At 44.3% G+C, this 23,692-nt stretch overlaps 1 protein-coding gene across 1 annotated transcript in view; it reads right to left on the minus strand.

Annotated features, from left to right (window-relative positions):
- Nucleotides 1-23,692, minus strand: part of LOC147689494 (vomeronasal type-2 receptor 26-like) — a 63,438-nt gene that overhangs the window by 38,929 nt on the left and 817 nt on the right. The gene's annotated exons all lie outside the window — the stretch shown is intronic.

Below are 23,692 nucleotides of genomic sequence, written 5' to 3' on the forward strand. Positions count from 1 at the left end.
TTTCACATCATTGCATGTCCTGGGTCTGTCTGACCTCTGGGGCACCCCAACAGACCTCTTGTCTTTCAAAAAAGTTACAAAAAAATCAGCACATATCATCAATTCTCTTGAGGACAAGGAAGCATTAACAAAAAGAGCACAAGGTTTGATCAACAAAAATAGCACATGGTTGGATCACGGTTGATGACTATGGAAGAATACAGCCACAAGCATATCTCAACATTGGTATGAATATAAAAACAAAAGAAAAGTAATTAAAATTACGCCTTGGTGTAATTCCGGTAATCCCGCATTTACCACCCTGGGTAAGAAAAAACTTTATGCACCAGTGCCGCCTGTGTAAAGCTGACAAGGAAGACATCGTCTATGTGATATGTATCTGTCCTAAACTAAAGGACTTGAGGTACAATTTATTATGGCCCTCCTTTAAGTTACATGGCGTCCGTACATGCAGGCAGGCTGTTAAACTGTGCTTTAACCCCAGCAAAGCAAAATTAAACTGCCGGGTCGTAAGGTTTTTTGATTTAGCAGAAAAAAGACACAAGAGCGCTTGACAACTGTTGAAACAATTTATGGGCAATCACGAACTGACATTAATCAAACTTGGAAACCGAGGAAATTGCGCACAAATGAACTTTTTAACAATTTATAGCAATGTTTTATTGTTTTGTAAAGATTTTAATTAATCATGTACAAATTAATTACTTACTTACATCATTGCATGCAAGCTTTGGGTCAGCCGCCACCGGACCACGGTAACAAGGGGTGCAGCACTTTGTTAACCAATGCGCTGGGGAACTTACTTTTGCTTTTCCTAAGAACGACGAGGGGGGAAGGTGGAAAAGTGAAGAGATGAGCAGGGAGGGAATGAGGCCAGGGAGGGCTGGGTACTAATGGAGCCGGAGGTTAAAACAAGGGTGCAGGGCACTGAATGTAAGCAAAGCACGTCATGCTTGCAGGAAGAGAAAACAATGAAGAAAATATTGCCTATAAGACTAAATAATTCGTACCGTGTAACAACCCAAGTAAAGGGGCCAGTAGCCGTGTCAGTATACATATAAAGAAACGGCGGTACTAAGGAGGGACTACCAAACCGATTACTTAATCAGAAGCCTGCATTTATGAAGGACAAACACAGAAGCCAATGACAAATATGGGCAGAGAGTGGGCGGGGCTTCTTTTCCATACTCTACAACAGCAGATTGCCAGAGAAGCACATGCGCGCTGACTCAGGATCAACCTAAAAAAGAAAGGGTAAGTCAGCACCTGGAGATTATATTTAACAGAGATTTTAGCACTTTTAAGTCCCCACCATTTGAAAATCTCGTTGGAAATAAAATTGTTTCATAACAGACTTTAAATCAATATACAAAAATGTTATCATTTTTATTTGACCATTAGGCGATTGTACATAAAAACCATGCCTGATAGATAATTAACACGTATAATATAATCGAGCCCCAACACCACCTAACCACTTATTTTAAACCAGCTGGGAGGAAGAGACTTCTCATGATAAGATTTGGTCGTTACCCAAGATGGGTGAAAAACTGGCAATCACAACACTGAAGACTATGTGGCTATGTCAATGAAACATTACTGCATATTGTATGTATATGCCCTAGTTTGCGGCAAGAGAGGCATACACTGTTAAAATCAGCTTATAAGGACAAAGGATTGAGAACGTTCCACCAAGAAATTATTAGCGTGCCTTTTAGGGCATTACATTAACATAACAGTGCCTTTTGTCAAGTTCATCCTAATAGTTGAGAAGGAATTGATCCAGGATGATGCTTCATCCGTACTATAGGAGCAGGTAGGTTGTTTTAATCGGACTCAGTTCAATACTGAGATTAGGCACCGATGTACCTCGTACATTAAGTTACTGTTTAGTATTTCATATTTTGCTATGTGTTGGCACTAAATATAGCTTGTTCAAAGGGACAGCGCAACAGCACTTTAATTACTGGGTTGGGTATGACAGCTATGATTGTTGGTATGGCAGGTATTATCTTATATAGAGACATTATCACTAATAAAGAATTTGAATTGATATAATTAAGATGTAAACAGAATACTATTTTTATGAAGTTCCATGAGATTTCAGTGGTCCTGTATGGCATGTTATTTTAATATCTGTAATGCATCTGTTCGAAATGTTTGACGTCTCTCTTTTAAGAAATCTACTGTTTTTAATCTCCATGATTGTATTGATTTTTAATAATTAAGCAATACATATTTAATACACATAGAAAGCCTGGGGAATGTTGATGCTTCCCTTTGAGCAGTGAGGGTTAGGTGCCCCTGCCTTGATTTTGTACTGTGCTTGCCCACTACTGGCTCTTTCCAATTGAGTACATGGCACATACAATGCATGAGCATGATCATGCAGCACCATACTCTCATCATTTGGCGCTATCTTTGACCCCTAGACACACACTAGTGTGAGTAGACACCATGGCATGCACAGTTTGGGCCTGGAACCACCTCCTTCAGCAAGCCCAACTAAGACCCCTTTGTGTTCCCTTGGTGCCACTCATTGCTCACCGCTCCTTACCAAACATGAGCAATGCTGGTACCCACTCAAGGTTGCATTCTCTGCAGCTAACTTCCATAAGAGATATATACCCAGAAGGCATGTTTGTCAGACAACAGCAGCCCATCCTTGGCACCAATGTGACCTTGCTAGACATATGTACATACAACCAGCTCAGGGCAGCAGTTAGGTTGGTGCACGATTCTTTCTTCAAGCCTCCCCCACATTTCAAGTCCTTGAGTCAACCCTACAACGCCTTCCTGCGGAGATTAGCCAACAGGCTTTATAGAAAGATGCAGGTTACCACAACTGTATGTCATTCCCGTGTCCGTTGGGAATGATAAGCAGATCTGGGGAGCCTTCTGACCAGCCACGGCCCGTGGAGGGAGTTTCGGTGGGGCGGAGAGGAGGGGCGGGGTGCTAAAAACCGGAGTATGGATAATTGAAGGTAAGTAAACAATTTAATAAATAAAATGAATTTCGTTGCACGCCCTGCATCGCAAAATGTGTTGCAGGGTGCGCAACGACATTTGTTTTATTTATTAAATTGTTTACTTACCTTCAATTATCCATACTCCGGTTTTTAGCACCCCCACCCTGCCCCTCCCCCGCCCCGCCTCTCAGCCCCACCGAAACTTCCTCCATGGGCCGTGGCTGCTTCTGACGGAAGAACAAGGGAACATTTGCTGCACTCAATATCATGTCCTCTCCCCTGACTATCACCTGTGTATGGGTGCATTTTAATTTCCTGCATCACCTATACTGAAATACTTTTTTTTTTAAATGTATTTATTGAGATGTTAAGGTGCAATTGAGGTACAAAAAAGTGGAAGAAGCAGGTTAAGAATAAATACATCAGCATCAATCAATAACAATAATAAGAGAAGACAAGTCTAATATACTTCATACCAAAATAGCTCGGATGGGATAAAAGCATCAGTTAATAGCATTAATAAAATGACTCAAGGCTTCACAGAATTAAAATGCATATCAACACAGCTCGGGCAGGATATAAGGAGCAATTTTTCTTAAAAAATGTCTTCTAGAAGGTTCTTAAAAGTTCAACGCCTAGATTCCCTCCATCTTCTGAGAGGAGCGAAGATGTTTCTTCCCATTTCCTGCAATTTCTTTCCCTTAAATTCATATATGCACGCCTCTATATTATGCATTCCTAATAATCTTGTGAGCCACATCTGGAAAGTGGGGGCAGTGGTATCCTTCCAACCAGCAGAGATAACTATGCGTAACACTGCCACTGAGATAAAAACCAGGGCTTCGGCATTTCTTGCCGCCTTCAGTTTACCATCCGTACCTAGTAAAACCACGGTAGGGGATAGATCGATGTTTTGATCTAGCAGCCCCTCCAAAAACACCTGCATTTCCTGTAAAATTGGAGCCAGATTGGGGCAATGATAAAACATATGGAGTAAATCTGCGGGACCCGTATTACATCTGTGGCATCTGTCATCTTCCCTTACACCCCACGCAAATAATTTTGCTGGGGTGTAGTATAAATTATACAGAGTCTTATAATGCTGGGCCTTTAGATTTGAAGATCGGAAGATTTTCTTATTCATAAGTAGAGCAAGATCTAAGTCAACATCTGGATCACCTAACTTCTGGGACAGGGTGGCTTCCTATACTGAAATCCTGTTGGACTATATAAGATGGGCCTGCTTGATGAGGAGCGCTGTGTGTATTGTTCCGTGCCCAGTGCTCGTTTCCTTCATCCTGCATGGGTTTGACCTGGCATGCAGAGATTCTGGCAGATGTTTTTTGATGCTATTGTGGCAATCACAGGATTTACTTTGGACCACTCGCTGAGGGCTGCATTAGTAAGCAATGTAATGGATGTCCCATTGGACATGTGAAAACTTTTACCTACGCTACTGCTCCTTGTAAAGTGACAAGTTCCGAAGCACAGGGAAAGGCGGCCACTACCGTTGGAGGTGACATGCCTTTGAGATGCTGCCTAATGTCAGGAACAGATATCCACTTATTGGAACTTGATGCCTACAAAATCTAGATCTAAAGATACCTGGTACAATCTAGAGATATACCTGTGCACGCACATGGAAATGGAGGTGATGCAACTGTTACCTACCCAGAAGAGGGCGCTTTCTTGGAAATATTCAATATGGAGCCTTTGGTCACTCTGAGATGTTAGTCTTCGGTGGAAATGATGCCTGCAAAAGTGATCCTGAGGCAACAACTAGAGACTTCTCAGGACTTTATAAGTCATTATACATTTAGGGCCCCATGGCGGTGGCGGTGTACTCAACATCCTTCCCCGCCTGCCATCCATTTCCCCTGCCATATTAGTATGGCGGGGGGACCGCAGCGGACGGAAAGACCGTCTGCCGCTTTTCCGCACGGTCATCAAGTCAACCGGGCAGAAAAGAGTTTAATATGGTGGCGGTGTCTGCTAGACACCGCCATCCATATTAGGATGGGGGCAGACACATGCCTTTCCATGGGGGCATTGCCGCCATGGAAAGGCATGCAGGAATCTCTTGTGGGGGCTTGTTGAGGGCCCCTGGTATTCTGGATGGTGGGGGTGCAAATGACAGTTCCATGCACAACATGGCAGACACTGCCCGGTGCTTGCCATGTTGTGCATGGAAGTGTACAACATGCCTTCCTGGCATTGCGGCAGTCGGAGCTGAGAGCACCGCCCGCCGCAATGTCAGGAATGCAGGATGCGCCCGCCAGTGTGTCAAGCGCATCCTAATGTCAGCAACGGGACACCTGCACCAATGGTAGGCAATCCAAATCCACAATAGGATGACCGCCATCCTAATGACCCCCTTAGTTATTATTGACTTAGTGGCGCCCCACCTCCCTCTCCCTTCCACCCTTCCTTCTTCTTCCTTTCCTTCACTTCTTCTTCTCCTCCCCCCTTACCCTTCTCTCTCCCTAATCCTTCTTGGTTCAACAGAGTAAGGTACCGCAAACTGTAACAACATTGCTATGAATATTAATGTGACTCAATATACAGCAGTATTTTAACCCCTTCGAGGCTAATGACGAGCTGGCCTCGTCATGGCGCTTACCTGCCGTGCGCGGATGACAAGGCCAGCTCGTCATGAAATAATGAAAAAGAATAAAACCCAGCGCAGGACGGGAAAACGCCTAGCAGCCATGGGGTTAATATTTTCTGTATTGTTTTTTTAGAATAAATTCAATAAACATATTTATGGGGCTTGTGTGTAAGAATACCTGGTGAGAGTTAAAAAGGTCACCCAACAATGAATTATCCTAGGGATACAGTTTGCAAAAATTTACAGTATTGCTGTTTCCCTTTGCGCTGGTTGAGCTGGTGCCCAACATCCATGGCTAGGCAGATTGCAAAAAAACGAGTCCACTTTCAGTGGAAAAATGTGATATGTCCATGTTGTGTTTTGGGGCAGTTTGTGTCACAGATAACTAGCCCTAGCAAAACAATTAGGTACCCTTTTTTTGGGGATTTTTGGGTAAATGGTAGGTGGCAGCAAAGTAGTTGCTTCCTGCAGATTCCAGAACTTTCAATTATAGAAAGATGAGGACAATATGTTTTTAGTCGAAGTTTGATGTCTGCAAGGGGCTTATGGGTAGAAAAACATGGAGAGAGCCACACAAATCACCCCTCCGTGGATTCTTCTAGATCTCTACTATTGCAAAAAGTACAGGTTTGCTAGGTTTCCCTAGGTGTAAATTGGCAGCGATTAGGTTAGCATTAGCAGAAGCGATCCTGTATTCAGAGGCTATCTTATCCGCTTTGTGTAAACCATTTTGTATTTCTGGCAGCCATCTTGTTTGCCATGTGCTACCACGTGCGTGCCATGTGCTCTGCCCTACCTTGCTGTTGTCTGCCCTTGAAATCTGCCTAGAGACAACTTATATTTAGCTTCTTCTGCTTCACACATGCTTAGTTGAGCTTGCAGCTGCCCACACGATCACTGGAGAATCATGATACCAACTGAGACCAAGGAAAGAGCCTGCATTGCCGAAAAGCACTGGTTGAGCTACCGCCCTGAGTTGGTGAAACGGAGTGCCGATGTGGCAAGGGGGGGATCAGTCCTGCGAAGTGACACCCGTCTTGACCCTTGGAGAAGAAATTAACGGCTGTCCAGGAATAGGAGCTGCAACAATTGTTTTTGACAACAAAGTGATCATGTCTGCCAAGAGATCAAAAGTTGCTAAGATCTGTAATAAGAAAATAATTTCTGCTGTAGTGTTTGTTGGTGCTATGGTGGTTATGGCAGGAATTACCTGGTATGTTGAGAAGGTGGCTCCTGTTCGACAGCTTTTAATCGCCACTACTCCAGTACCAGTTGAGCACCACTATTTCATGCTTCCCTAACATGAGCAGAAGCATTGGCAATCCTACGTAAACAACACATTCATCCAGATGTTGCATCATAATCATAATGCCACAAATACTACCGACTGTTGGGTGTGTGGGATGATACCTGTTCATGAAAAGAAAGGAGGAACACCTTTTTTCCTCTTCCATTCTCACACAATGGTTCTTCTCAAGCCTGGTTTGCGCTTTTGTTTGCCTCTGAGAGGGCCAACTTTGCAAGGATGACAGTAGGACGGATCAATTATCACCTTAATAAAGAGTATTATCCTGATGAGAATGGTTACCCTCAGGCTAGAGGAACTAAATGGGAATGGTAGGAGTACTAACCTGACAATGTTTCTGCACAATATGTATTCATGAATATGAGGACTATGAAGATCAGTGGACCTTTTGTAATTTCTGTGACTAGAGCCAAAGCAGACGTATGTATAAGTAGAGTTTGGAGAATTCCAGTGGGGACAAATGAATGTACTATGATTTTGATCCAATAACAGCAGCTTTATTTCATCACATGATACGTTATTCGTCTGTGGTAATAAGCGATATTATCAACTACCTGTTGGGTGGTCAGGGGTCTGCTATGTGTCCTTTCTATTGGACCCTGTGTTTCTGGCACCTGCATCTTATCACAGGGCCTTCAAATTATACAATTACTTTTCCAGGAAAAGAAATAAGAGGACAATAATTATGGATGAAGTTGACCAGATGACACCGCATTACAGCAATATGTCGACTTTAACCAGGGCTTATTTTTCTTTGTGGGTGCTGCATTGAACATCAGCAAGATGAGACAATTGGCTCGTGTTGTGGAAGCTGTTACCAACCAGACAGCTATGGCATTTGGGAACATTACAGAAGAGCTGCAAGTTGCGAGGATTGTAGCACTCCAAAATCGTATGGTACTTGATGTGATTTTCGCTGATCGAGGTGGTGCATGTCGAATCATTTGCAGCAGCTGTTGTGTTTTAATTCCAGATGACTCACCTTCAGTATATGATGCAATCTCTAAATTGCATAAGATTGCTGCAGAGATTCACCCAGAGACTGGTACATGGACATTTTCGACTGGTTGTGGTCACTCCTTGTTACTTGTGGCTGGAAGCTACTGACTGTTCTATGTGTACTACTGGTGATACTGTTTACATGCTGTATATGTATACAATGTGGTCCCATGCTGTGCTCCATTCCCATCACTGCTTGTACACCTGCTAAAAGAAATGTTGCAGAAATGAAAGCCCAACAAATGCCAAATAAAGAGGTCGCTGAACTGATGAGCATCGATGTACAGGATGCATATTTAGATTACCCCAGATGAACGAATGTCTTCAGCTAATGCTAAAAGGGTTGTCTGTTGTAAATTGGCACTGATCTTGGTTAGCATCAGCTGAAGCCATCTTTGTGTTTTGGAAGTCATCCTGTATTTCGGAAGCCATTTTTGTATTTCTGGCAGCCATCTTGTCTGCCATGTGCTACCACGTGCGTACCATATGCTCTGTCCTACCTTGCTGTTGTTTGTTCCTGGAATCTGCCTAGAGACAGGTTATATTTATGTCAGAACTCCTTTGCATTGTACAAATACAATGGCGGTTTGTGTTACCAGAGAAACTGTGTCCAAATTGCAGAAATTTCCAAGGAGCAACGAGTGGACAGTGTTGATGAGAAAACGGAATTCCAACATGGCCGCCGCTATGAAGCAACAGGATGCGCTCTTGCGTTTGAACTGTACACAGGTGTTCTGTATGCAGGTGATGCGCGCGGGCGAAATTAGCTGCGCACTTCACTAAAGAGAAATCCCTGGCAAGTCGTGTTTTTCCTAAGTTCGTGACCAAGTAAATATTGTAGCAGTTTTCGCCACGTATGAACTCAATACGCGTGCGGAAATGAACTAGTGTTTTCCGGAGAGAATACTCGTGTCAGAAGAGAAACGTGTTCCAGTTTAGAACTCTGTTGTTCACCTCGTCCAGCCGCGCATGAAGGAATGCGTGTGAAGGAACTCAAGGGTGTTCGAAAAGCAGAGAGACACAAACATTAACGAGTTGCCTCATCTTGCCAGCAGTTCAAGGTCATACCTGTAAGTTGAGAGAAGAGATAAGTGGTTATTTAAAAGACTCGCAATGTAATGACTGAAAGAGAATATTTTCTTGTATGCAAAAATTCCTACGTTCAGAAATGCGAAATAGCAGTTCACAGATTTTCCACTGAATTGTTTACAATGTCGAAGTACAAGAAGTGTATGTATTGTATGTAAATGTATTGGCATTTATATAGCGCACTACTTACCCGTAGGGTCCCAAGGCGCTTCGACCGCTGCGAAACCCTTCCTGGCTTCCCTGAGAGATGGTCCCTTAATGGGTATCTCCAGGGTGAGACCAGGCATCCCCGGCGGTCTGGTGGGGCCGTTAGTGAAGATGAGGCAAGCTAATGCCCAGAGTTGCCGAGTGTGATCACTGATCAGAGTGGGCACAGAGGTGAGAGAATTATCGAGTCCGCTGACCCTGGTCCAGAAACCTGCCGCGCCGGGAATCGAACCCTTGTCCCGGGCCGTCCTCTGCTCTCGGGTCTGCCGCCCCTAACCAGTGAGCCACACTACTTCACAAGAAGTAAAATGAAATGAAATGAAATGAAATGAAGTAGATTTATAACAGCGCAATTGCTGCCCTAACGCGTCCAAGCGCTAAAAAGGAACCTAAAAAATGAGATAACAGGCCAGAAGAAGAGGAGGCAGCGTGTTACTGCGAGGATTTAAACAAGTGTGTTTTTAATTGTTTACGAAAGGAAGAGAGATTGGGGTTGGATCTCAGATGGACAGGGAGGGAATTCCAGATCTAGGAGGCATTATATGCAAACATCCTTCCACCAGACCTTGTCTTTTTAATTCTCGGAGCTGTGGCCATGAAGGCCTGGCTAGATCGAAGAGCTCTGCTTGGTCGATACTGACTTACTAGACCACGAGTAATTAGAGGTCCTGAGTCCCAGAAGGCCTGGTGGGAAATACTCATGGCCTTAAATATGACTCTCTGACGCACTGGCAGCCAATGCAGGCTAGTCAGTCCAGCCTTGACTGGCATTCTGCGTGGGATCTGTAGCAGAGTGCGGGCAGCACAATTCTGCACCAACTGCAGTTTGTTTAGGGTGCACTCTGGTGCCCCCAAGTAGAGGACGTTGTTAGAGTCTAGCCGTGACAGTATCAGACCCTGTATGGCTATCTGCTTTGCCTCCATGGGGAGTAGAGGGAGAACTCTCTTCAATGTCCTGAGCAGTCCAAAGCAGGTAGCTGAGAGCTTTGTGGCCTGGGTGTTAAATGAAAGGCTCCTGTCCAGCCATACCCCAAGGCTTTTGATGTTATCCTTCGGTGCCGGGGGGGTGCCTAGACAGGTCGGCCACAGTGAGTTGAAGAAGGTGGGGTCCGCGGGGCCCAGGAGCATGAGCTCCGTTTTGTCACCATTGAGTTTTAAAGATGACAGGGTCATCCAGGTCTTTACTTCCTCCAAGCATTTTGTTAGTCCACCTGATAGTGGCCGATTGGCCTCCTGCGGTAATGAGACCACCAGATGGGTGTAGTCCGCATAGGATATGATCTTAACTCCAAACGGACGAACTACCTCAGCCAGTGGCCTCATATAGATATTGAAAAGCGCAGGGCTTAAGGAGGAGCCCTGGGGGACTCCACACTTCAAGGGCATGCTGGTAGATACTGTTTGTCCATCAAACACTTGAAACAACCTGTTGCTCAGAAAAGATTTGAGCCAGAGCCAAGCCTTGTCCACTATACCGACATTGGAAAGACGGTTCAGCAGGATGTTATGGCTGACCGTATCGAACGCTGCGCTAAGTTCAAGGAGGATCACTGCCACTGATCCTCCCTGATCAAGAATTTTTCTAGACTCCTCGATGACCATTAGGAGGGCGGACTCTGTTCCATGCTTAGGTCTAAACCCCGTCTGGGTGGCATCCAACCGCTGGTTATCTTCAAGAAAGCTAACCAGCTGGAGGTTGACGTACTTCTCCAGAATTTTGCTCACCCAGGGGAGCAGGGAGATGGTCCGATAGTTGCCAATTCCGATGGATCCAAATTTGGCTTCTTTAGCAAGGCTCGGACCATAGCCCGTTTCCAGGCAGGAGGGACAGTACCAGAGGTGATAGATGCATTCAGGAGGTTCTTGATAGTTGGTAGAGTAACCTGGGATGCTAGCATCATGACATCCGGGGGTGCCGGGTCACTTGGGGACCCTGATTTTACTTTGCGTGCCACGGACTCCAAGACTTCAAGGTCTACGCAGGGGAAATGATCAAGTATGGGTGAGGAAACTGGCACAGTGTCTGCCGAATTGATTTTTCTCTGATCTAGAGGGAGGGGGGCTGTGCGGGGGATTGCCGCGTAGATTTTATTGACCTTTGAAGAGAGAAATTCCGCCAAGTCGTTGCACTGGGCGACAGTCATTTCCTTGTATACACTGGGAGGGGGGGAGTTTTGTAAGTTTTTTCAAAATTTGAAAAATTTCCCGGGGTTTGGATTTTGCTGTTATAATTTTGTCAGAAAAATATGCTGTTTGGGCAGCTTTTACTTCATTTTTGTAAGCTTTTATTTCCTCTCGATATCGCGATTTTTCCTCCACAGAGTAATCTATGCGCCATTTTCTTTCAATTTTTCGGCATTGGCGCTTTTTGTTCCTGAGGGCCTCAGAGTACCATGGGGCTGTTTTATGGGGACGTTTTAACGTTAATTTCTTTCGAGAGAGAGTGGTTTCCAGGGATTGCATGATCCAGTTCTCATAGGCGTGGTTTACCAAACATGGATCCTCATTATAGGGGGGAGTTCGTTTTTAAGCTTATTTGTCCATACATCCACTGGTATTCGCGACCAGGATCTAGCATGTCTTATCGTGGGTTTTGCCGAGGGTGGTTTGGAAGTAGACCATGTGAAGGGCACCAGAGAGTGATCAGTCCATGGGAGGGAGATCGGGGGTCCAGCCACAAGGTCTTCACAGTTACTGAACACAGGATCTAATAGATGTCACTTCACATGAGTCGGGGTCTTCACTCGTTGGGTAAGTTGTAACGCGGCCAGATCATCAGCTAATGTCATAGCCGTGGGATCCAGCAAGGAGTCAAAATGGAAATTGAGATCGCCTAACACAGTATAGTGGCAGCAATACTGATGCGTTCAGCCACCGTTGCAAATAGAAGTTTGTGAAATTGTTTTGGGGGGCCAGGGGGCCGATATATTAATGTGCCCGAGAAGCAGTGGTTGGGGGAAAACTCCAGCGAGAAAGGTAAACTCTCACAATTTAGGATAGTTTCCAGGATGAGTCGGCAGCAAAATTGGTCTTTAAATATGTTTGCTAGCCCACCTCCTCTCCCCTCCGGGCAGTCTTGTCGAATAATTTGGAAGCCAGGGGGGAGGGATGTTACTAGAGCAGGGTCAGAGTCGGTCGTGAGCAACACTGCGAGAAACACTGCGTCTGGCATACGCTCCTCCAACAAGAAAGACATTTCCACCCTGTGTTTTAGAAGGGATCTGCAGTTCAACATGAACATACAGTATTCCTGCCTCAGGGATTTGGTCTGACTTGGTTTAAGGGAGAGATTGCATTTTGGGCAGGTGCCTGGAAGTGAGATTGCATCATAGCAGTGCATATGGCAGTCGGGTCCGAACTTATGCTATGAAGGGTGTCCGCGCTATAAAACATAGTCTTTTTGGCCAGAGATATAGGGAGTGTGGCCTCTGGCCCGGTCTCGGCGCGGACGAGCGCAGACGAGCTTGCCTTATGCGCGCCTTCGGCAATCGTTGCGCCCGCTGCGCTCGTCCGCTGCGCTTCCGGTAAAAGCACATGTTTATAGTGGAGGGGCGAGTGAGGGGGCGTGTCCTTGAGGTGGGCGTGTCCCAAACTCGGCGTGGGCAATCGCGGGTGACTGGGATAGCCAATTCTGCCCTTTCCAGCGCTCGTTTTCCACCCACGGAGGTGCCTGCACACTGTAATCGTGTGTCAGGTTGGGGAGGTGAGTGATATTTAAAAAGTATTTTCTAAGGATTTAAAAGCAGTGAAATGCGCTACATACAGTCTACTCCCGGCTGTGCCTCAGGAGGTTCAAGGGTTAATCTGTCGCGCTAGTGCTTCAGCGCGCTTTGTAGACTATGCAGGGGGCGTGTCCTCGAGGTGGGCGTGTCCCAAACTCGGCATGGGCAATGGCGGGTGACTGGGATAGCCAATTCTGCCCTTTCCAGTGCTCGTTTTCCACCCACTGAGGTGCCTGCACACTTTAATCGTGTGTCAGGTTGGGGAGGTGAGTGATATTTAAAAAGTATTTTCCAAGGATTTAAAAGCAGTGAAATGCGCTACATACAGTCTACTCCCGGCTGTGCCTCAGGAGGTAAAAGACTGAAAACTAGTACAGGGAATATATTTAATCTTAGTTAAGAGCTCTTATAGGTAGGGTAGTATAGGTGTTTCAGTGAGGAATTCTATTGGGATTTTCATGACAGTGAAGAAAGATATTTACAGCGTGCCCCGAGTCTTAACTAGGTAAGATTTTCCCAAAAGCATATATAGCCAACAGAAAAATAAGGTGAAAACATTTAGTAAGGAGTTTGCTTTCTTTAGGTAATCTATCGTTAAGAAGCAAGGGCACATTAGCAATCAAATGAAGAGAAGCTCGACACTGGATAAAAATAGGTAAGGACCAAGTAATATTAAATCAGGTTAGAAGATAGAGTAGTTAGGTTGTGTCTAATGTTTTTCTCTTACTTTTCTTGTGTGCATAACAGGTTCTCTGAAATTAGTCTGCAGGCAGGCTTACAAGAGGAGCAGTAGAACAGGTCCAGTGCAGTCTCTTCTGTGCATTCTTCTTTATTATTTTATCCACTCCCCTTTCCCTTTGTGGGGTTTTCTGGAGTCCAGTTTTTTTCACAACTGACTCTGGGGTATCCTGCAGGGGGCGTTGGGAACTGTCGTCTTCTGTTCCTGTGCAAGAAGCAAAGTGAAGGTACGTTCTGACAGAGTGAAGTGCCCAAGTGTATTCTTGCACCCGAGAAGAAGATGGCGGAGGGGTTCAATCTACAGAATTTAGGAGCTGTGTTAGAAGCATTACAAAAGGAGTTAGTAGCAGTTCGAGAAGACAATAGAAGCCTTAGACAAGAGATGACCAATGCCAGAAAAGAAACGGCAGACCAAGCACAAAGAATAGGACCAGCCTTGAGTTCAGGTGGGGGAATTGCCAATCAGTTCACGGAAGGGACCAATAGGTTAACGACCCAAGTAATTCACTCTTTTTCCCCAGTTATTCCTTTAGCCCCTCCAGAAAGGTTTAGTGAGGATACCCAAAAGGCACAGATTTTTCTCTCTCAGTGTTCCCTTCACTTCATGTGCCGCCCTTCTATTTTCCCTGATGCGCAATCTAGAGTGGCGTTTATCTTATCTTATGTGAGCGGAGATGCAGCGTCATGGTCCATGCCTTTTGTCACACGAGATGATCCAATTTTACAGAATTACGATGAGTTCAAGAAAGAATTTCTTTGAATTTTTGATCGACGAAGGATATCACAGGCTGTGGATAATGAACTGCTAGAGCTGCGACAAGGAAACCGGGATTTAGTAGCATATTTGGCTCAGTTTAATAAATTGGTTGTAGAAACTGACTGGCCAGAGAGTAAAAGGGCAGCGGTTTTTTATCGTGGGTTACGGGATGAATTAAAAGATATTCTTGCACAAATACCAAACCGACCCACAGGAATTTCAGAATTAGTTGACCTTGTGTTGGAAATTGATTTTCGCCAAGGAGAGCGAAAGGGAGAGAAGAGAAGAGATTTTAAAACTCCCATACCACGGTTTGATAGAGCAAAATCAGATACTAATCGATCTGTGGAGGGATCAACAAGTTCAGAGCCTATGCAAATTGGTACGATCAGAGGTCCTTTATCAAGAGAGGAAAAAGAGAAAAGAAGAACTGGAAATTTGTGCATGTACTGTGGAACAAGTGGACACTTTGTGAGGAATTGTCCCAAGAAACCTCAGTCTAAGTCTACATATAAGCCGAAGGAAAACTTGCAGCACCACTTGTAGGAGGAGTTGCACAAGTGGTTGCGAGTCAAGAATCAACTCCCTCAGAGCATCAGTTGGCAAATACGTTGCAATCCTCACCCCCTCACTTGATTTTGTCTGTGAAGATCAAGTTTGGGCAGAAAGTTTTGAATGAAGTTTCCGTGATGGTAGATTCTGGAACCACGGGAAATTTCTGTGACTTGGGATTTGCCGCCAAGATAGGAATAAGAGCAATCCAGAAGATTAAGAGCGAACCAGTAAGAGCAGTTGATGGAACAAATTTGTCCTCAGGCCCAAATGTGAGTCACACTGAACCCTTATTAGTGGTATTGAATGAAGGGCACCAGGAGATAATTCAGTTCAATTTAATTGATGCACCGCAGTTTCAGTTCATTCTGGGTCTGCCATGGTTAACAGAACATAATCCTACAATCAATTGGAGCAATCGAACAATAACCATGGGCTCTCAATATTGTCTTGAGAATTGTTTTGAAGAAAACGTAACAGGTTGTGTGGTAAGCCCAGCATACTCTTTGTGTTCAGTAGATGCTTCGGTATGTATTATAAACTCCCGAGAAATTCCTGCAGACAATCAAGATTATGCTGATGTTTTTGATGAAAAGGAAGCAGAAATGTTATCCCCCACATCGCCCATATGACTGCAAGATTGAGTTAGAAGCTGGAGCTAATTTGCCGTGCAGCAGAGTGTATGCACTTACGGAAGGAGAACATAAGCATCTAAGGGAATATCTGGACAAATACTTAGCCAATGGGTTTATAAGGCCCTCACAATTGCCAGTATCTTCTCCGTTATTTTTTTATACCGAAGAAGGAAGGAGATCTGTGAACGTGCATTGACTACCGTGCGCTCAACAAAATCACCAAGAAGAATCGGTATCCTCTTCCACTCATTTCTGTCCTTTAGGGACCAGGTCAAGGGAGCGCAAATTTACACCAAATTAGATCTGCGAGGTGCTTATCACTTGGTTCGAATGAGAGAAGGAGATGAGTGGAAAACGGCTTTTAGGACCAAGTTTGGTTTATTCGAGTATCAGGTGATGCCTTATGGTTTGTGCAATGCTCCAGCAGCCTTTCAGCATTTTATAAATGATATCCTTCGTGAGTACATTGATCAGTGTGCAATAGTATATATTGACGATATACTGATTTACTCTAATGATTTGAACAAACATCCGGAACAGGTCCGTGGCATCTTGCAAAAGCTCAGAGAGAACCGATTATTTGTAAAACTAGAGAAGTGAGCTTTTAATGTCTCTGAAGTAGAGTTTTTAGGATTCATTTTGTCCCCAGCAGGAATGAATATGGATGAACGCAAGAGTCAAGCAGTTGTGAACTGGAAGTCACCAAGTAGTGTCAAAGAAGTCCAGAGTTTTATTGGTTTCGCGAACTTCTATAGAAGATTTATCAGTGAAATCTCTCGGAAGATACTTCCTCTCACTAAACTGCTTAGAAAAGGAGTTCATTTTGAATGGACAAATGATGCTGAGGAGGCCTTTGAACTATTGAAGAGGAGTTTTACTACAGCTCCCATCTTGTTACATGCAGACCCTTCAGAACCATTCTACATCGAAACAGATGCTTTGGATCAAGCAATTGGAGGAGTGTTGTCGCAAAGACATAAAGAAACAGGACAGTTGCACCCAGTAGCGTATCGATCTCGAAAATTAACCCCAGCTGAGGTGAATTACACCATAACAGAAAAAGAATTGTTAGCAATTAAGGATGCTTTCAAGGAGTGGAGGCATCACCTCATGGGAGCCAAGCATCAAGTGACAGTTTTTACTGACCATAAGAACTTAAAGTTTCTAAAGTCTGCCAAGACCTTAACTCCAAGGCAGCTCAGATGGTCATTATATTTTGCTGAATACGACTTTGTTATTACCTACAGACCTGGAGCTCATAATGGAAAGGCTGATGCCTTATCCAGGATAGACACTGAAAATCATAAATCAATGGAGAAAGATCAAGCTATCATCCCAAGTTCTAAAATGATCTGTTCCACCATACCAGTGGCCTTGGATGAATCAATTATTCAAGCGATGACTCTGGAAGAAATGCACGTTTGGGTTGCTAAAGAACCAGAACGAGATATCCGAAACAATCTGCCTTATCATCATGGGGCAGTATATGTGCCCACGCCAGAGTTACAGCGCCAAGTAATGTATGAATGTCATGACAGTATTTTGGCAGGTCATAAAGGGAAAGCAAAGACTGAAGAGTTGATCAAGAGGCAATACTGGTGGCCTAGAATGACTACTGACATTGATGATTATGTCAAATCTTGTGAAGTTTGCGCACAGGGAAAATCGGAACGATTGGCCCCCAAGGGGTTGCTACAGCCCTTACCTACCCCTTCTGGTCCCTGGCATACTGTCACATTAGATTTAATTGAAGATCTTCCACTGAGTAAAGGGCATGACACCATTTTAGTGGTAGTTGACGCTTTTACCAAGATGGCTCATTTTTTGGCCCTTAAAGGCCTCCCAACAGCTAAGCAACTAGTGGAGAGCTTCAATGCCCAAATAATTAGGTTGCATGGGGTTCCAAAGACCATTATTTCTGACAGAGGTTCTCAGTTTTTGTCCCAATTTTGGAAAGCCGTTTTGGAAAGTTTGGGAGTAGAAACTAGATATTCCACCAGTTACCACCCTGAAACTGATGGTCAAACAGAGAGAGTGAACCAGGAATTGGAACAATATTTGAGATTGTTTCTTCTGAAAAGGGGTGGTGAATGGTCGGATTATCTGTGGGCAGTAGAGTTCGCACATAATAATGCTAGAAATGTGTCCACAGGTTACTCCCCCTTCTACTTAAAGTATGGTCACCATCCAAATTTGGCAATGACTACAGTAGATATTTCTGTTCCTGCAGTTCAAGATTTAGTAACTCATTTGATACAAGTCCATGGCTCAGCAGTCCAAAATTTAGAACAGGCTAAACAGCAATATAAAAAATATGCAGATAAGAAGAGAAGAGAAGGCCCAGAGTTGAGAGAAGGGGATGAGGTTTGGCTAAATACCAAGAATTTGAAGTTAAAGGGTAATAGAAAGTTTTTACCTAGATTTATTGGCCCATACCAAATTGAAACACAAATCAATCCAGTGACTTATCGCTTAAAATTGCCAGCTAAATGGAAATTTCATCCAGTGTTTCATGTCTCATTATTGAAAAAGGTAGCATCAGGCTTACGTAAAACCTCACCTCCAAAACCCATTCAGTTTGAGTCAGGAATAGAATATGAGGTTAAAGATATTTTAGATTCTAAAAGAATAAATGGTCAATTGTTTTACCTAGTAGATTGGAAAGGTTATGGACCAGTGGAACAATCTTGGGAATGTCATCTGGATGTTCATGCTCCAAGATTAGTGAAGTCCTTTCACCAACGATTCCCACACAAGCCAAAAGAGAAAGAACCATCTTTGTTGAGGGGTACTGTCAGAACTCCTTTGCATTGTACAAATAAAATGGCGGTTTGTGTTACCAGAGAAACTGTGTCCGAATTGCAGAAATTTCCAAGGAGCAACGAGTGGACAGTGTTGATGAGAAAACGGAATTCCAACATGGCCGCCGCTATGAAGCAACAGGATGCGCTCTAGCGTTTGAACTGTACACAGGTGTTCTGTATGCAGGTGATGCGCACGGGCGAAATTAGCTGCGCACTTCACTAAAGAGAAATCCCTGGCAAGTCGTGTTTTTCCTAAGTTCGTGACCAAGTAAATATTGTAGCAGTTTTCGCCGCGTATGAATTCAATACGCGTGCGGAAACAAACTAGTATTTTCTGGAGAGAATACTCGTGTCAGAAGAGAAACGTGTTCCAGTTTAGAACTCTGTTGTTCACCTCGTCGAGCCGTGCATGAAGGAATGCATGTGAAGGAACTCAAGGGTGTTCGAAAAGCAGAGAGACACGAACATTAACGAGTTGCCTCATCTTGCCAGCAGTTCAAGGTCATTCCTGCAAGTCGAGAGAAGAGATAAGTGGTTATTTAAAAGACTCGCAATGTAATGACTGAAAGATAATATTTTTATTTATTCCTATGTTCAGAAATGCGAAATAGCAGTTCACAGATTTTCCACTGAATTGTTTCCAATGTCGAAGTACAAGAAGTAAAAGACTGAAAACTAGTACAAGAAATATATTTAATCTTAGTTAAGAGCTCTTATAGGTAGGGTAGTATAGGTGTTTCAGTGAGGAACTCTATTGGGGTTTTCATGACAGTGAAGAAAGATATTTACAGCGTGCCCAGAGTCTTAACTAGGTAAGATTTTCCCAAAATCATATATAGCCAACAGAAAAATAAGGTGAAAACATTTAGTAAGGAGTTTGCTTTCTTTAGGTAATCTATCGTTAAGAAGCAAGGGCACATTAGCAATCAAATGAAGAGAAGCTCGACACTGGATAAAAATAAGTAAGGACCAAGTAATATTAAGTCAGGTTAGAAGATAGTGTAGTTAGGTTGTGTGCAATGTTTTTCTCTTACTTTTCTTGTGTGCATAACAGGTTCCTCTGAATTTAGTCTGCAGGCAGGCTTACCAAGAGGAGCAGTAGAACAGGTCCAGTGCAGTCTCTTCTGTGCATTCTTCTTTATTATTTTATCCACTCCCCTTTCCCTTTGTGGGGTTTTCTGGAGTCCAGTTTTTTCACAACTGACTCTGGGGTATCCTGCAGGGGGCGTTGGGAACTGTGGTCTTCTGTTCCTGTGCAAGAAGCAAAGTGAAGGTACGTTCTGACAATTTAGCTTCTTCTCCTTTCACACATGCTCAGTTGAGCTTGCAGCTTTCCATGCAGCTGCTTCTAGTCTGTAACTGTCAGGATGTGTTTACTAGAATTAGCAACTGTTAGCTTCTTCCACTTGTTGACTGTGCGCTTTCTGTATGACCTTATATGTACCTAAAACCTGCATTTTGTACTTGTACCGCCTTCTTTTTAGCCCCTGTGTGGGTATAAAAGGACGAAGCTCCTTCCATTCAGTGTGCCCTTTTATACATTATCGAAGGGTGTTTTGTGAATGTAGTTCCACCTCATGAGGTTTAGCAAAGCTTATGTTTATATTACAGTTTCCGTGCCAACTTCTATCCTATTGGTCTGAGGACTTGTGCAGAGAAGGGGGAACCCCTAGCACTGGTAGGCCTTGCTGAGGCCCACCACCACACACATACACTCAACCCTAGATTTAAAGACCTTCCCTCACCTATACAGCTTAAACATAAGATTAATTCCAAGTAGGCCTCTACTCATGCCAGTGCGTAATTGCAGCCCTGGCCCCACGAGGAGCAAAACCACATGATGAATCATGATACCCATCTGGGTGTTTGAGGGCTCAGACTTCCATGTGGGAAGACCCTCTACTTAATTGAATCATTTCCACATACACATTATATTTTACATTGTTTCTTCCTATAGGAACATGTACCCCCTGTTTTGTATGTATTTATTCCTTGAATAACACCACTGGGACTACATGCCTACATGTCTACTGAAGCGCCTCAGTACCCTCATGGGTGATTAGTGCACTATACAAATGAACATAACATAACTTAGCATAACATAGCATAACAAAACCTTATCATAACATTTCATAACATGCATCTCTATTCCAAAGTGCAGAGTTATTGTTTATGTTTGGTATGACCACACGGCTCGCCACCCTGTTTTATTTGGAGAAAGCTGCTGCCTGGCATACAACCCAAATGCCGAGCTCAACTTTGTGTATTAATAAGGATTTGCTGATTGGTCTTTGAGGCATGGAGTCAATTTGTCTCACACCACTCAGATCTTGTGAGAAGTCAACCAGACTACTGTACTTCTGTATTTAATCTGTAAGACTTCTACCGGGATGGGCCAGTGAGCAGTCCCATCAACACCTACTATTCTAGAGAATGCCCAGGAAATAAAGCTGCTACTCCCAGTCACATAGGGCTCAGGATCGTTGCTGGGCCTTATCCTCATGCCTTCGGAGAGGAATCACCACTTTACATCACCTAAACGTAACCTTCTTAGGAAACAAGAAGAGTGTGATTCTTATGCACTCTCGATTTCTAACCCCCCAAATCTCCGACTGCAAGAATTTGTTGTTTCCTATACATTTGAGGATCTGGTTCCTTGGGTGAATCTCTGGAAAAGAACTGAGCAGACCCACCCTGGTCCGGACTCTCCCTGCACTCATCAAATTGTTGGATGTTTGGCATAAAGCAAAAGCTTGACAGCTAATGATATAGCCCAGGAATTGTTTCTCAAATATTAGCTAAGCATTAAAAATCATAGTTGAAACTTAAAATTAAGTAATTAGTTTATTTGGATGCAGTTACAAATGGCTCATTGAAAGAGTAATTTACACGGACTAGAAGTTGGCCCATATACGACCATTTTTAACTGTTGCAAATGGAGATCCGGCCCATTTGTCACCGCTAAAATGGCTTTTGCCATGTACCAACCCTATTCTTCACGTCAGTAACCTATTTCTGACTTGGAAAATAGAGTTAGATAGTTGCTATTAGGAAGGAGCATACCAAGGGTGTCCCTTCTTAAAAATGGGTGACAGGGGTATGTACACTTGTTCTGCGACTGCAAACTATGTTCAGTTTAGTGCCTACTTCAAGTAGGTGGCTAGCCAGTAGCAAACAGTAAGGGGACCCCTTCCCCTTAGTGAATGGTAGCACCTTTTTCTTCTTAATAGCAGGCAGTAGTCAGGAACAGATATCCACTTATTGGAACTTGATGCCTACAGAATCTAGATCTAAAGATACCTGGTACCATCTAGAGATGTACCTGTGCACGCACATAGAAATGGAGGTGATGCAACTGTTACCTACCCAGAATAGGGCGCTTTGTTGGAAATATTCACTCTGGAGCCTTTGGTCACTCTGAGCTGTTAGTCTTGGGTGGAAATGATGCCTGCAAAAGTGATCCTGATGCAACAACTAGAGACTTCGAGGGACTTTTTAAGTAATTATACACTTAGGGCCCCATTAGGACGTCGGGCGAATCGCCACCCCCCGCATGGCGATGGCGATCTACCCAACATCCTTACCTACCCACCATCCATTTCCCCCGCCATATTACTATGGTGGGGGGACCGCGGCGAACGGAAAGACCGTCTTCCGCTTTTCTGCACGGTCGACAAGTCGACCGGGCAGAAAAGAGTTTAATATGGTGGCGGTGTCTGCTAGACACCGCCATCCATATTAGGATGGGGCGGACACATGCCTTTCCATGGTGGCATTGCCGCCATGGAAAGGCATTCATGGATCTCTTGTGAGGGCTTGTTGTGGGCCCCAGGTATTCTGGGTGGTGGGGTGTGCAAATGGCAGTTCCGTGCACAACATGGCAGGAACTGCACAGTGCCTGCCATGTTGTGCATGGAAGTGTACAACATGCCTTCCTGGCATTGCGGCGGGCGGAGCTGAGAGCACCGCCCGCCGCAATGTCAGGAATGCAGGATGCGCCCGCCAGTGTGTCAAGCGCATCCTAATGTCAGCAACGGGACACCCGCACCAATGGCGGTCAGTCCCAATCCACAATAGGATGACCGCCATCCTAATGACCCCCTTAGTTAATATTTACTTAGTGGCGCCCCACCCCCTCCCCCTTCCACCCTTCCGTCTTCTTCCTTTCCTTCACTTCTTCTTCTCCTCCCCCCTTACCCTTCTCTCTCCCTTTTCCTTCTTAGTTCAACAGAGTGCATCCTGTTTTTCTTAAGGGAAAATGGGCTGTATTTAAATATAAAGAATATTGCTTTATTTAAAAATCAACCACACACATGGTGGTCGGCTGACCCTAGTGGTCCACCATCCCTGTGATCACGGGCCATGCCCAATGGGTCACAAATTGCAATCTACCTCATGAAAATGAATGAGGTAGGTCATTTGCAATCCCATTGCTAGATGCGTCTGATACACAGTACTTTTCATTTAGCAACTTTCAAATTGTGATTTGAGAGTCACAAAATGAATTGGTTTTACTTGTGGCACTTAGTGTGTTATTTTGTTAACAACAACCATTGTACGTGGTTGGCAAACTTGATTATATTAGCAACGTCCTCAGCATGTGGTCCATCCTGCACACATGACAACTGGTCTTTAGACTGTGGTGGAAAATGGGCTTACCCATGAGTTCAGCAAAGGCTACACTCTCTGCTCCTCTGAGAAAGTGCTGCCACTTGCTTTTAGAGACCCCCGCATTACTGGTGGGGACCTCTAAGCCTTCAGAGCATCCCCTGCAGTGGTGTTTGCTTTGAAGGCATAAGAACTTGCAAGATATAAACTTTTGTGTTTTATATTATAGTTCATGAGCTAGAGTTTTTTCATGAAAAACAATAAAGTAAATGGTCCTGGAATTTGAGGAATTTTGTCCTTGAGTGTGGGCATCATTTGACAATTCCCCTGCCATGGGTCGCCAAGCCTGACACGGTAGCCCAGAGCTGGGAAACATTGTGACCTTCATTCTGCCCAATACAGCCCAGGCATTTGCTACTGTAAGCTGGCGGTCAAGTGGAAGAGAAGCTATCAGGTTAATGGTCTCTGCCACTTGAGAATATTTAGGCTCTACCGCTAGAAAACTCACATTGTTTGACCTCTTTCTATGAGCCTCATTTACCATAGATTGACCCACTGCAGCACAGCAAGCCTTCCTGCTGCTCTGCCGTGCGTCAAAAGAAAAGGGTAAGAATGCGCAATATCTACACGATGTGGTGCATTCCTGTCCTTCTCCCCTGCACTGGTGCACAATGGGATGGCATGCACCAACGCAGGCA

The sequence above is a fragment of the Lissotriton vulgaris genome, chromosome 10 (assembly GCF_964263255.1).
Source record: "Lissotriton vulgaris chromosome 10, aLisVul1.2, whole genome shotgun sequence".
Classification (NCBI taxonomy): Eukaryota; Metazoa; Chordata; class Amphibia; order Caudata; family Salamandridae; genus Lissotriton; species Lissotriton vulgaris.